The sequence below is a fragment of the Lygodium microphyllum genome, chromosome 9, assembly GCF_053477565.2.
Source record: "Lygodium microphyllum isolate KBCC chromosome 9, Lygodium_microphyllum_v1.1.10, whole genome shotgun sequence".
Lineage (NCBI taxonomy): Eukaryota > Viridiplantae > Streptophyta > Polypodiopsida > Schizaeales > Lygodiaceae > Lygodium > Lygodium microphyllum.
The window spans coordinates 95,602,244-95,616,517 of record NC_141143.1 but is presented as its reverse complement, the minus strand read 5'-3'; the positions used below and the strand labels follow the sequence as shown (position 1 = coordinate 95,616,517).

The 14,274-nt window shown below is 38.9% G+C and overlaps 1 pseudogene; it reads right to left on the bottom strand.

The window, feature by feature from the left end:
* Positions 1 to 447: 447 nt before the first annotated feature.
* LOC148031316 (uncharacterized) lies at positions 448 to 8,630 on the bottom strand (annotated as a pseudogene).
* Positions 8,631 to 14,274: the final 5,644 nt, after the last annotated feature.

Sequence of the window (14,274 nt, the reverse complement as noted above, 5' to 3'; positions counted from 1 at the left end):
TGCACAGTCGTCATACACCTTGCATCAAGCATGCCACGTGGTATCTCCTGGAATGCATTGCAATTGATTGATAAACTTTGACGAACACTGAGAGGATAGGAAACCCAAGCTGTAGGCTTAGATGGGTGCTTCCATTGGGGAAAGTTTTGTGAGGCAAATCAAAATCTCCTGGAACACTGAATTATGAAAGAGTGGAGTTTGTGCAAATGTTATATGTGCTAGCGATGCATCTTGGGGCTGATCCCTGAGGAGGCAGTCAATTGAACGAGCGAACAAAACCGAGCGAGCCCAAAAAAGCAAGCAAGAAAAGTTAATGGTATAATAAAAGTAAAGTGTAGTTCAAAACAAAGATTCATAACTAGTTTCACCATAACTACACATAAGTTCTACTGATAAAAGTGACAATAATAAAAGTTGCTTCCAAAGTATCATAAGTTTGAATGCTCACTAATCATCATAGGGATTGTCCACAACTTGCACTTTGTAGGCATCTAGTTCTAGCTCCTCATCATCAAGACCCAAGCGTGCTCTCTTTGCACATACTTCTTCTACAAGAGGTCGAACCACAACATCGACTATATCTTCACATATATCAAATGAAAAACATGGACGAGAAGATGCTTAGCATGCACGCATCAGAGGTGCAGTGCCACACCCCATCTCCAAAATCAATCCCGATGGTGGACACAAAAGATCTAATACACAGAGCAAGAATACAAGTGATCTCTGAAGACCTCTACGCCAAAGAGTCGAAGAAGATGGTCGTGCCAATCTATTTCTCTTTGGAAGGTAATGGGGCTAGCAGTCACTTGATGGATCAATTTGCAACTTGCGGAATTGAGAGTTGCTCTCTCCAAGAAAGGTGGGTGGATGACATCCACTACGACGAGCAAATACCAAAAGAGAAGATCGGCTCTACATAAAGCATAAAGGTCAAATATGTTCACTACAAGAATTACAAACCAAAAGTTTAAGATCACTTACTAACACCTCAAGATCGCATTGTTCCCCATAGCCATATGGAAGCTTGTCAAGCACAAAAACTCGCCTGACAACTTCGAGACCAAGCACATGTATGTACTTCTCAAGCCAAGATAATGCATCACCTATTTTATCAAAGAAAAACTTTACTTTCTTGTTTAGTTAAGTACTTATGCCAACACACATTGACCAGGACAATATACCTGTCAAAGTAATCCAAGTAACTAACCATCCACTATCTCCCAAAGAGGCAGCAGCAACTATAATTCCTAGGCGAATGTGTGCCTCCGTGAGCATATTCCAAGCAGGCAAGGTGGTTTCTTTATCAATCAAACATCCAGTAGGAAAGTCAATGAAGACAACATCGCAAGCCCATTTCACATGCTTCCCATTTCGTACATATGTCATATCATGTTTTGCAAGCCTAGAAAAGAACTCATGTATTGTCTTGTAAGCATCATTTTTTCTCCCTGCAATAAAATCTTGCCCCATAGAGATGTAGTCACCCATCATGCACCCATAACTTATCACGTCATCATCTTTATTGGAATGCATATCATTTAGTGGGCAAGGAAGAAATACAAATGGAATGATCTCCTTGATGGCAACCCTTTGCCCTGCAATAAACAAGAATATATGAGTATAAATTGGATGCAACATGTGTTACCATCTCTAATGATATAATCTATTCCACCTCCTTGGACGCTACTCCTTTGCTCCACTTCATGTTGTTTGGGACTATTGTCTTCTCTCTCTTGCATTGCTGCAGCACAAAGCATTTGCAATGATTCGTATTTTAACAAGGGAAAAAAACTTCACAACCATTGCACCCAAAATATAATCTTATCATCACTTTCTTTCTTTGTCTCCTTTTTAGACCGTGTATTGCATCGATCCCCAAGAGGTGTATCAACAAATTTTTTGGAATGCACTTTGTGCAATTCCTTCTCTCTTGCCAAAACATATCCACTTCCAAGATCCACCCACCAAGGGCAATGGTCGATCTCCCAATCTGAGAGATTATGCATGCTCTTGGGATACATGCATACTTCCTCGTTATCTCTGTCAATCCATCCTTTGCAATGATCTGGAACCCTGGCTATCTTCTTCTCTCCAATCAAATGAAGTAGATACCTTTTGCATGACATATTAGCACAAGCTATTAAAATAAACAAAGAGCAACTAAAGTTAAGCTCATTATGGCAACAAATCTACCTGTAGACAACTCGATATGCAGACATTATGATTTCATTTCTCTTTTGGCGCTGAGGACCTTCCACCTTCTTTGATCCTCGTGCATCTATAGCTTGCTCTCTTGCTCTTACGTGAGCAAACATATATTTTCTAGCCTCTAATTTCACACCCTCCATGTAATCCTGTAATAAGTAATCCTATGGAAGATCCAATGGTGTACCTAAAACACACATTTTTTTCAAGTCTTCCAATGCTTGAATAGCCTTGACCTCAACCTTTTCCAAAAAGCACTCCCGTGTCAACCACCTTAACAAAAAAAATCAAATCTATTAGTATCACAAGATACACATGATACTAGCAATATCAAGACTACAAAAGCTTTCAAATTGACACTTACAATCTATACTCATTATCCGACGATGGCATACCATACATATCTTTTAATCTCTTGTTTGCATCCAAGAGAGAGAGCATCACCAATCTTTTTTCTTCCCTCATATCAGCATTTGCTAGGAATTTCAACTTGGCAATAGTAATCACTAAGTCTGGGCTATCAAACTTCAATGTAAATATTCTATCCAACCATTGATCCCCTAGCTTGGGATCAAGCACATTAAGAACCTGCAAAGTGGATAAGAAACCTATATTTAGATATTTTACTGTAATGGGGAGTAAACTAAGAAGCAAAGGGGCCATACCATGCCCATCTTGTCTGCCAATCTTTTATGTAACTTGGCACGTTCCTTTTTCAATCTCTCCTCTTTGTTCTCAATAGAGACTATGTTTAATACCAAATCCTCAACCTTTTTGAGTTCTGAAGTATACTCAACCTTCACAACAAAAGAGAAGCTTTTAAATTTTACCCTAAAAAGGAAACTTATCTATTATAATCCCTCTTAATAACAACCATGACATGTATTACCTGAAATACCAATCTTGCCAAGTACCCCCTTGTCAGTGGATACCATTGCTGTTTTCCCTTGACACTGCTATCTTTTGCTCTCAAGGACTCCAATAGTTTTAGTTGATCCTGGGGTAAGGCACTCAAGAATGCATTGATGTCACACTTGAAGATATTGTTGCAGCTCCAAAGTACATCCCGCAAGCTAGGTTTCACGATGGCATACTCGTTCATGCTAATAAAGGAAAATTTGTAAGATTGAGTTCTATAGATAAAAATATAGACGTCAATTCATTGTAACAAATATTGATACACTTACCTATTGACTCTTTGGAGTCCAGCGAGAAGAGCAATCTCTAAAATCCATGTGGGATCAATAACAGAACAAACAACCCTGACATGGCGAGATCTATTCTCTTTGTACATTTGTGAGATCAACTCCATCCAAGCAGTCAACCAATGATTTCCTTCCCATACGTAAAACATTTTACCAGACAAGAACCTGAACTCCGTTTTAGCCAAGACCTCCTTCTCAAATTATGCATCCACTTCATGCCATAGAGGAGACCAAGTTGACACTATGGCAGGGGTCACTAGTGTTTCTTCTCCTTTATACTTACATACAGACACAACAAATGAGCCCTTCTCTGGTAAATAACCCTCATATTGAAATGCACTTTTTAAAGAGGACATGTCTGTACGAATCCCTCTAACAACAGCATGTGCAATCATACGACACAAGGGGATACGAGGGCAAACTTCTTGAGATAGAAGTCTACATTGACTTATTACATCTCCACATCCTACCATTTGCATATCAATATCGGAAACCTGGCTTGTTGCTTCCTCGTCTTCCTCCTGTACTAGTTGAGACCCTTGCCCCACCACTGTGTCATCTCCTTCTTCACTTTCTTCTTGCAGTTGAGGATCTGAAGTCCCCACTACAACACTCGAAGTCTTTTCACTTTCTATAGTTGGTGTACCCTCCTCTAGAACTGTAGAGAGGGATGATCCACGAGTTCTTTTTTGTGGAGTGGCTAAATTATCTTTGGATGATCTTGCACGACCTTTGCCTCTGGCCTTTCGTGGAGACATGACTGAAATACCACATAAAAGAATCAGTACATGTTAGCACTTGAATATATATCTATTTGTATTACTTGAATATGCACAAAGAGTACCTGAGATTGGCCTTTCAAAATACCAGCAATATCTCTGCTGAGATGCTCAACACAAGTAGATACGTGTGAGAGACTGGATCGTTTGATCTACAACATTCGAGAAACAAAAGTCTCATCTCTCTCTGGCTAAAAAATGCAAGTGTTTTAAAACGTTGTTACAAAATGCAAACAAAGTATAAAACACTGTTACAAAATACAAAGCACTGAGCTTGTAGAGAGTAATCCATTATTAAACGGCCAAACATTGCAAGTATAATGGCAGATAATGTCTTAAACCAAGCAAATAATGTCTCAAACTCTATTCTTGGAGTACTTGGCAACTGTCCTGTAGCTGAAATGTAACATTTTAGTTTGAAGAGCAAGTCTAATTACTACACTGGCCTTCAAACGTTGTCTGCCCAATCATAGACAAAAGCCTCATCCATTTTTTACTGCATTTTAAAACGCACCCTAATCTAGGTGCAGTCCATGTAACATCCATGCAACTTCACTTGCTTGCATCATGACTTTTGCTTGCATCATCTGGGCTATATCATTACTTACAATGGCATACAATGGGATCATCCAATTTCACTGTGTTTGCTCTGCATACAATGGCATCATCCAACACTTTGTGCTCCACATAAAATGGCATCAATAGCTCTGCATACATTAGCATCATCCAATTTCACTGTGTTTTAAAACGCAGCCCTTTTCTCTGCTTGTAACAGATCATGAGCTATCCAGTCATACTGCAGAAGTTGGAATCCTTAATAGATGTGACATTACATTACAGGTTTCACATGTTACTGCAATCCAAGCTCAAGAACTACGTTTTAAAACGCACCACTTAATCACCCAATTCTCTGGCCTCTGTAGTTCCATTTCCTACTGTATGTCAACACAAGCTCGAGCTCCATGGCAGCAACTTCAACATAACCCAGAATCAGCCCTTTCCTGTACATAACCTGGAGTGCTGCCCGACCTGAAGCGATGTGCCAACAGAGCATTGATGGCCAACAGAGCGGCCCAACCAAAAGGCAACCCTTGGGAATTTTTTCACCCAATGCAGTGTACTTGTCAGGGTTATCAAGAAAGTCCAAAACTTCTTGCAATTTATGGAAGGCGTAGAGGAGCAAACAGGGAAGGGGCTCTATTGCGGCAAATGCAGATAAAAATAGCTTCTGAAGCTGCCAGAAGTGTGGAGTATCATAGTTTTGCACCCAAGAGCTCAAATTGACTTGGATAGTGGATGGACTGTCAAGGTTTTTGATTTCAGGATTTCACACCTGGTCTTGGTGAGGATTTGCATGTCTTTGATGGCTGAAAACACACTATAGTATCAGCTTCAGCACCATACTATCACAAGCAATGTGTATAGATTTCGTGTTGTATTGCTTGAGTTTACCACAGGGGAGCAGGCTATTCATAAAGCAACCCATGGGCCTGTCAACAAAGTATGTAGTACCCAGATAGGGGAAGAGAAATTGGTAAATTGTTTAGCCTGATCAGCACTGGCTACATCTTGAATCGTAACACCAGTCTCAGGTACAGAGATGTCGTTTGTAAGCGTGACACTGGAGCAATGGCCCCATCGACAGCAGTGAGCTGCAGGGTAGAACCATCCTTGCTAAAGCGGACCCTCTCCACTTTGCCTTTCTTGACAGCGTTCAGATACTCACTGTAGTGCCATTGGGTGCCCTCAAGAATTGAACCATGATGTGCTTCTGTGAGTCGAATTGGCCATCATAATAGCAGGAATTGGCCATCATAATAGCACATCATAAGTGCTAGAGAGAAGCACATCTTTATACAGCGGAGCTTTCTTGAGCAAACTTCATACTTCTTGAAAAGCATTGGTGGCTATTAGAGCTGTTAGAGGGCCGCCTTGCAAGACTCGAAGAGGAAGCCCCATTATGACTACGATTGCGTTTTGAAACGCACTTGAAACAGGCCATACATATGGAGCTTTCTTGAGCAAGTCTTCATACTTCTCTCCCGCCTACACGGACTGCCTCTTGCAAAGTTTAGAGGGCCACCTTATTGGCCTTGCATCACTCCGCAGATCCCCTGCTTTGCGAGCTGCAGAAGGCACATCAGCACTCTCTGATTGCCCATTGTGTGGTTATGAATTGCATTTTAAAACGCACTAGTAAACCTTGTTGGAGCCAGAGCGGGCCTTGTGGAAGCCCCAACGTGACTAAGAGTGCGTTTTGAAACGCAGTTGAAACACACACTCTAACCTCAAACACACCCAAGAGAGGAGAAGCACCTACCTTGTGGCTTTGATCGATGCAAGTTACAAGCCTCTGGCTCTTCACAGTCGACTCACAGAAGCAGCACCCCTGTTGTACCTGCGTTTTGAAATGCACCCATATTGACACACAAAATACTTGCTCTCGCTTGCGTGATCGGTCTGCCTTCTCCTCTGTGCAAGGTTGTTTTGGTCCTCCTTCTGCTTGCTTGTTTGGGGGGGGGAGAGAGAGAGAGAGACCACATATTCTATTTAGAGGTGTCTTCTTCTCTGTCATGTGAGAGAGAGTGTGTGTGCCCGTGCCTGTGTGAAAGGACCATTAGTGTGAGAGAGTATTTGTGTGTTAGTAAATAAATAACACTAGAAGAGAGAGTGTGTGTAATGATTGTCGTTGACTGGCCAAAGACCAAGCCACTTTTACCCAGGTTAACAAGCCAACTCCTAAGAGTTGTTGCACTAAACAAGTGATTATTGTACTAATTGTTTTAATTTGACTCAACTTAGCCTTCCCTAAAATCTACAACGTTGTTTGTAGTAGTCCAATTGCAAAAATTCTAAACTTCAGTAAATTATACTGGGCACTAACTATAGTTTCTCCTCATCTCTCAGAGGCAGCTCCTCATAATGTTCTCCTGCCATGCTAGTGGCGGTTTATCCAGGAAATGTTTTAAATGTTTTACTTTGGAAAGGTTGTTCCAGGGATATAGATCTCTCTGATCTATTTGTATATCTCCGTTTAAAATTCCTTTCTATGTTTCTCTCCACCTGATTAAAATTAATTCTTTTTATTTGTTTAATTTTGAACAAACATTCAAATCAAATTTTCTGAAGTACCATAAACCCCTAAATTTTAATCTCCCTTGGTAGACGTTTCCCACTCCATATGTAAATTTCGTCGTTGCTTATTAGTTTTTAAATACTTAATTCATTTTGCGAATATAACGTCCTTTCCTTCTTTTCTATTATTAAACATCAACCAGAATAAAACAAGTTCTTCCATACTCTCACATGTCCACGTTCATAATTTATTTTAAATTCCCATAGCACCCTTTATTTTATCAATGAGTCCTAGTAGCCCTCCACTCCGTATATTTAAGAAATTGGTTGTAAAATGAATAACATGTAAAAATTTAATATAGATGCTGAGGCTTTTCCTCATGCCATCCAATCATTAAATTATTTGATTTTATTTTGGTTTTAATTTAAACTAAATTTTATAACTGCAACCTAACATTATAAATCATTATAAAGTGTTGTCAAACTTTTTATTTGTAATTTCCAATGTTTCCTAAATGTTCACACCGCATATAATCTCTCCTTTCAAAACCAAAACACCATATCCATATACGAGCATTTCTTAAGTGAAATATTATTAAATCATTATTTCTTTTCTTTAACCCTTACAACAAAAATGCACTAACCAATCAAAGATTTTTTTTCCAATATTTCACTAAGAATCCATAGTTTATATCAATAAATAACACATTTTACGTAAAGGAAAACTATGCCTTTTTCCTAAATATAACTCTTTCCTAATTTTTAAATATAACAAAACATCTTTAAAAATCTTGATAGAAATTCAGTAAATTCCCTTGACTCGTAAGATTTATAGGAAAAATATCAAAACTTATAAATTTTCAATCAGTAATTTTATAAAATTTTATTTATGATAATTTTGAGTCATTTGTTAGTGTTTTCGACTGTTTTTGATTTTTAATAAATAAAAACCAGTTCCGATAAATACAAACAACCATGGAGCATAAGAAAACAGGTTTAAAGACATATTTTAAAAATATTAAACTAAAGAAATTATCATGCCATATCATTTATTTTAGATAAACCAGTTAGACACTTACTTGTAAAACCGCGGGTCGTCGTCACATCTTTGGAGACCGTGTCCTCTTGCAGTCCGGCCAAGGAATGTTAATCTACCAGATATTTCACTCAATAATTTTCTTTGCCTCTTTCATTCGAACTTAATCCCGCACTTTGCCAAAGTAACTCCCCTCCCTTGTGCGTATGAACTAGGACTTCCAAGTGCTTTTAATTAACCTTTAATGTTAAAGGTTAAAAACTTGAGTGTTATATCCCTTTCTCTGTCATGAATGGCCGCCAACAATGCGTGGATTTGAGCCGCCATATCTGCGCCGCGATGTTAATGGAAGATGGCAATCATCATGGGAACCATAGCATATCAATCTTGGAGACAAGACCATTCAAATCATGCACCATTTTTTTAAAGAGCCACAATCGACAAGGAAGGAGAAACGTGGATATCAAAATGAAAATGCACTGCATCAATTCTGATCCTTCCATTTTCCAGGAGGGCACTTCTGAATTTGCAGTGGTGGAGTCTCATCATGCATCAGCGAATTGGCAAGATTGCCTCCTCTCCCCATTCCGCTAGACTGAATGGCGTTTTTTCTCTCTCTCCCTCTACCATCTTGGCCCCTCTCCTCAGACAACGTGGCGTTTAGCCGCAGATCGCCAACTTCTGCCATTCTCTCTCTCCGTCATGGCGGCCCCCTGTTCATCAACGAATACCCTCTTAAGAGGCACGCATTCGTCTACAAAAAACAGCGCCCCCTTCAACTTCATTCCCCTATCGTAGCAACGGTCCTCTCTCTTCTCTCAGGATGGCGCCTTCATGGTTCTTCCCGTGTGCCCTTCTTTGTCCTGGCTGCTATTGGACGTGCCATGTCCTCCTCCTCTCTATACTTGTCCGTGACAGGCTTTCCACAATCTATGGTGAAAGTAGACTCCTCCTTACTCTCCGGTCCATCTCCTCTCCATGCGGCCAAGAAGATCACCCCTTCATGTCTCTTCCCGTTCATCCCAAAAATGTGACGTCCCCTCCCATCACGTTTTTTTCTTTTTTTTTTCGTTTTAATATGTCTCAAATCACAATCCTATAAAACATATGAGAATTGAGAATTTGGAATAATCACGATCGTATGATTTGATTTACATAAAGGGAGCAGCATAGTCATAATAACATAACATGAACTTGTTCGTGGAGAGGTGATCGAATGTCACGCATGGACTCACTTTGGATCCACAAGCACAACAGCTGCCGAAAATTTCTGTCAATTGTGTCTTCGCAACAAGACTTATACTATGAGGAATTTTTGGCTTTCTTAAATCCACCCATAACCATATATCCTCTAACCTTGGAGTAGTCCCCACTATCAAGCATGTAAAGATTTAAGACACTTCTTCTTTCATGCTCTCACCCCAATGGGCCTTGCACTTCTAAGTGGTAGTTACCAAATCCATCTATGTAAGTGACAAGTTTATTGCTTGAATTCTTCACCCCCCTACCACCCTGTACATCATGATGTTTAATTTCTTTTGGATATACTTGTGACAAGGTGTAATCCATGGTGGTAATGTATATTATTATTTTGTTTTAAATAATAATAATAATCGTTGAAATATGAAGAGACTACCACATGTGTTGTATAAGAGTATTAGTTGATGAGGACCACAATACTTAGTAATCAATCGTAGATAGATCATGATCATCAAGTCATTTCCAAGTAGAAATCTGCCCTACCCCTAACCACTGCATACCTTGGATTGATATTGCAAAATTTCCTTTGGCACCCTTTAAGATGTCACAAGGATAAATTCACATATGACATAGTGTATCCTTATAACCTTTAACACCAAGAGTACATCCTAGGTGGTACATCCGATCTTCCTTTTGCGAGTAAGTCCCTTTGGATCACATCATCCTTGCCAAGAGTCATCCTCTTGAATCTAATATTCAACACCTCCCCAAAGGAATCTCCATAATAATCATCAATGATCTAATTATCACCCCTTGATCATCACTACAGTATTACTGTAGACAATAATCACAATCATAATGCTATGTATTTTTCATAAAGAATTTCATCATTAAGAGGTAGGAGGTAGGAGGTAGCATAACTAATGAAATCCTCCATCCCTGAGATTAATACTAAGATATCCTATCAACTTGTCAAGACCTTGTCAAGTCTAAAATTCCCCCGAAAACCCCTAATTTATAAAAAGGTCTTATCTCCTCTAAGTGATAATAATCCCTACGGGAAAATTTTAAACAATCATAGCTAAGATTCACTAAGTAGACCTATCAAATTTTGTCTAAAACTCCACCTTCCTCTCATACAAGAACTCCCTTGTACCACATCTCCTAGTTAGACTGCAAGGACACGGCCTCCAAAGACAGCAACAATGAACACTGCATTTGCATTGAATTCATGTAAAAATTTAGTAATAAGGTGTCAATTGTATACAGTTTTGCCAAAAAATTGTTGCAATAAATGGCATGTTTTTAGGTGTTGTCATTTTCTCCCCCACTTAATTGCGAAGCGTCCTCGCGAGCACAGCTACATCACGAACATTCAGCATCACGAACATTGCTACCACGAGCATTGCTACGCAACTTTGAAAGAAAAATATACTCTCCTCCACTTAATTGCGAAGCGTCCTCGCGAGCACAGCTACATCACCTGCATAACCACACATGGACAACTAGTAGACACTGGAAAAGTAGAAAAAATACTTATTTGTGTCATATTAAAATGCAAACAATATAAATGTTTCAATGAAAAGATGTAAAAACTTGTGCAAACTAACATTCTCCCTTACTCGCTCTCCCCACTGAAATGCATAACAGAGCTTCATCCATTGCATAGAATATACCAACTAGGAAGCTGTCTAGAGCCGCTAAACAACAATAATCCCTCTAGGCAATAAATTGCCACACTACTATCCTACTAAAAATATTGCTTCTGAAATAGCATCACTGATAAGGTCGTTACTTAACAAAGAACCCAAACAAGGTAAACTAATACTACAACACTAAATAGGACTCCTAGGGTTTAGCTGCTAACCCGCCATGTTCTACTAGAACAACCAGCCAATGGTTCGTAACTGCTAATTGTCCAAGGCTCTTCTTTTAAGTTTATGTTTTAATGGTTTTTTTTTTAGTTTGATGTCAAAAGAGTATATACATTGATTCTCTTTCCCAAAAGGTCCCACCCCAAAGAGATACAAGGCATCGGACGCAGGCACCCGTCAAGGAAATCCCTACAGCCTACTAGGACCTCAGAGGCGATGGTTATCTTCTTTTGGTTGTTTTTTTTTTTCAAACCCTGCAGTCTCAGAGTGTTTTTTTTTTCTTTTTTCTTTTCTTTTTCTTTTTGCTTTCTTTCTTTAAAAGAATAAATATATAGACTCTTCCGAACTTTCAATATTGGGATTGGATTTTAAGGATTGTTTTGTTGTTGTTTTTTTTTAAGGATCAACTAAGAGCTAAGAAGACATCACTTAATTGAACGGTCAAACATTTCAGCTCAACAACTTTGCTCGAGGAATCTAATCTAACGCATAATACTACTCACTCTGCCTAGGCAAGTGATAAGCAAAGAATACTCACCAGCTCAGCATCTTTCTTCCACGCTACTCCTAGTCAAAATTTCGTGGAGAGAACCTTGTTATTCAGCTATCCCACATATCGCTAGAAAAGCGACCAAAAGATAGGGGAAAACTCTATAGGATTCCTAATCGGACACCCATACAATGAAATTCACTATGTTATGCACACACATCACCCCTTTTTTTTTAATCACTCCCTAATGCTAAGTCCCATCCCTTGTGAGTGGACTTCATATAGAGAATTGTGTATATATATCATTCATATTTGTTTAAAATATTTATTTATAATTCCTCTGTAATTTACTTAAGTGTTTTTTCCCTTTTTATTTTCTTCTTCTTCGACATCTCTAATTTCATTCCATCAATTTTTTATTCATGTTTTTTTCCCAGAATAAATATGAAATAAAAAATTTAGGTATGAAACAACCTTGTATGTTCGTGGATATTGCAACTCCAAGAATCAATCAGAAACATACAACAGTGTGACGCAAAATCATAGTCAAATCTGCACATGAAACATACACTAGCCAGTACAATGTTAAAGAGTTAGATAAATAATAAAACTTTTCCCGGTACAAAAGAATTATCAAATACTCATGTCACAATCGCGATCAACTAGACTGTCGTAACGCTCCCACTGCTTGGTTGTTTAAGAAGCAGTATATTTCTCCACTTGATAACCATTCTTGCATATAGAACTGTCCTTCTCACGAACTTAAATATCCCAAACTCCAGCACTGAAAGGAATATCCTGACCGTGTGTGCAACTAACTACCTAACTACGTGGAAAATAAAACTAAAGTGCATGAAAACCTACAGGATATCAATAACTCAAAGCATTGTATGTTTTTTTTTTTAAACGATATATATATTTGTTTGTTTGTTTGTTTGGTGTTTTCAAAATGTAGAATAAAAGAAAAACATAAAAGACTAAGAAAACAAAATATCTAAACTAAAATCTTCAAAGTCTCTGAGATCTTCTAGTGAAAACAATAATCCTAATCCGAAATCATCAACTCCATCTAAGTCAAACCTATTAACTAAACTATCATCTATAGGATGCTCAAGAATAGCCTCTAGCGTAGACATATCAGAAGTCACAGATCCGCTATCAGGTGCATCGCTAAGAACCTCCATCACATCATGGAGCGAAGCCGAAGCTGCATCATCATAGTAGGGCATAGGGGCCACTGGTAAAGCATCTAAGGAATGCCCCTCGGTCGCATCCATGTACCAACAAATATAATCCCAACATGGGCAGGGAACACTAGTCTGTAAATCATGGTAAGATGGAGTAAGGCGGTAGACAGTGGAACGATATCTCGCAAATTCTGCTTGCTCTCGGCCTACCCTAGACTGACCAGCGCCGCGCTCAGGAGAAAAAACACTATTATAATCATGATGCTGGTAGGTATAACCAATCATTTCCTGCATGGTAGTGGTACCATAGCATCGAAAGTATGTGCGACACTGCCAACACAAGAGCTGAGCACGCACAAATAAATGCCGCTGACAAGACCTACAACCAAAAGGTGGATGATACTGTAAACAAAAAATAATCACAAAAGAAGAACCACAACAGGCCTCCCCTCTCGGTGCATATAAAAACCTGTCATGCGTCTGAAAACGCGGAATATCGTAAGGTCTAGCATGAACAGGATCAGTACTATCGGCATCAATACGAGGGTAAAGCGCATCCATCCACAAAAAGGCCATACCTGCATCCCATTTAAAAAACCCCCCAAGAAAGAAAAGACATCCAAGAGTGGATTAGACAAAATATTATTGTAACTACTAACCTAACTATACCTAGCTAGCCTAAGTCACAAAATGTTTAAGGCGCAAGCCATTAACCCTAAATATTTCATTTTCAGCATTAATATCCTGCACATCAAGAGAACCATTATCATAAACATTAATCACCTTAAAAGGTCCCAACCAACGAATTTTAAGCTTCCCAGGAAATTTATAATAACGACTGTCATAAAGTAAAACTAAATCGCCTTCTTTAAACTCCCGTACTTTAATATTCTGATCGTGCCATGCTTTACGACGTTTTTGCATTGCTTCTAGACTTTGTAGAGCTAATAATCTTTCCTCATCCAACTTTACCAATTGTAAAATCCGTTGTTTCAAAGATTCAACCTCACCTAGTCGTAATGATAGAGCTACTCGTAAAGTGGGCAACTCTTGCTCAATAGGGAATATAGCATTAGTGCCATAAACTAAATTGAAGGGTGTATTTTGCACTGTCACCTTATAAGTAGTTCTATAGGCCCATAACGCTTCATATAAACGTTCATCCCAATCTCGCCTGTGGGAAGCAACCGTTTTAGTTAAAATCCCACATATAATGCGAT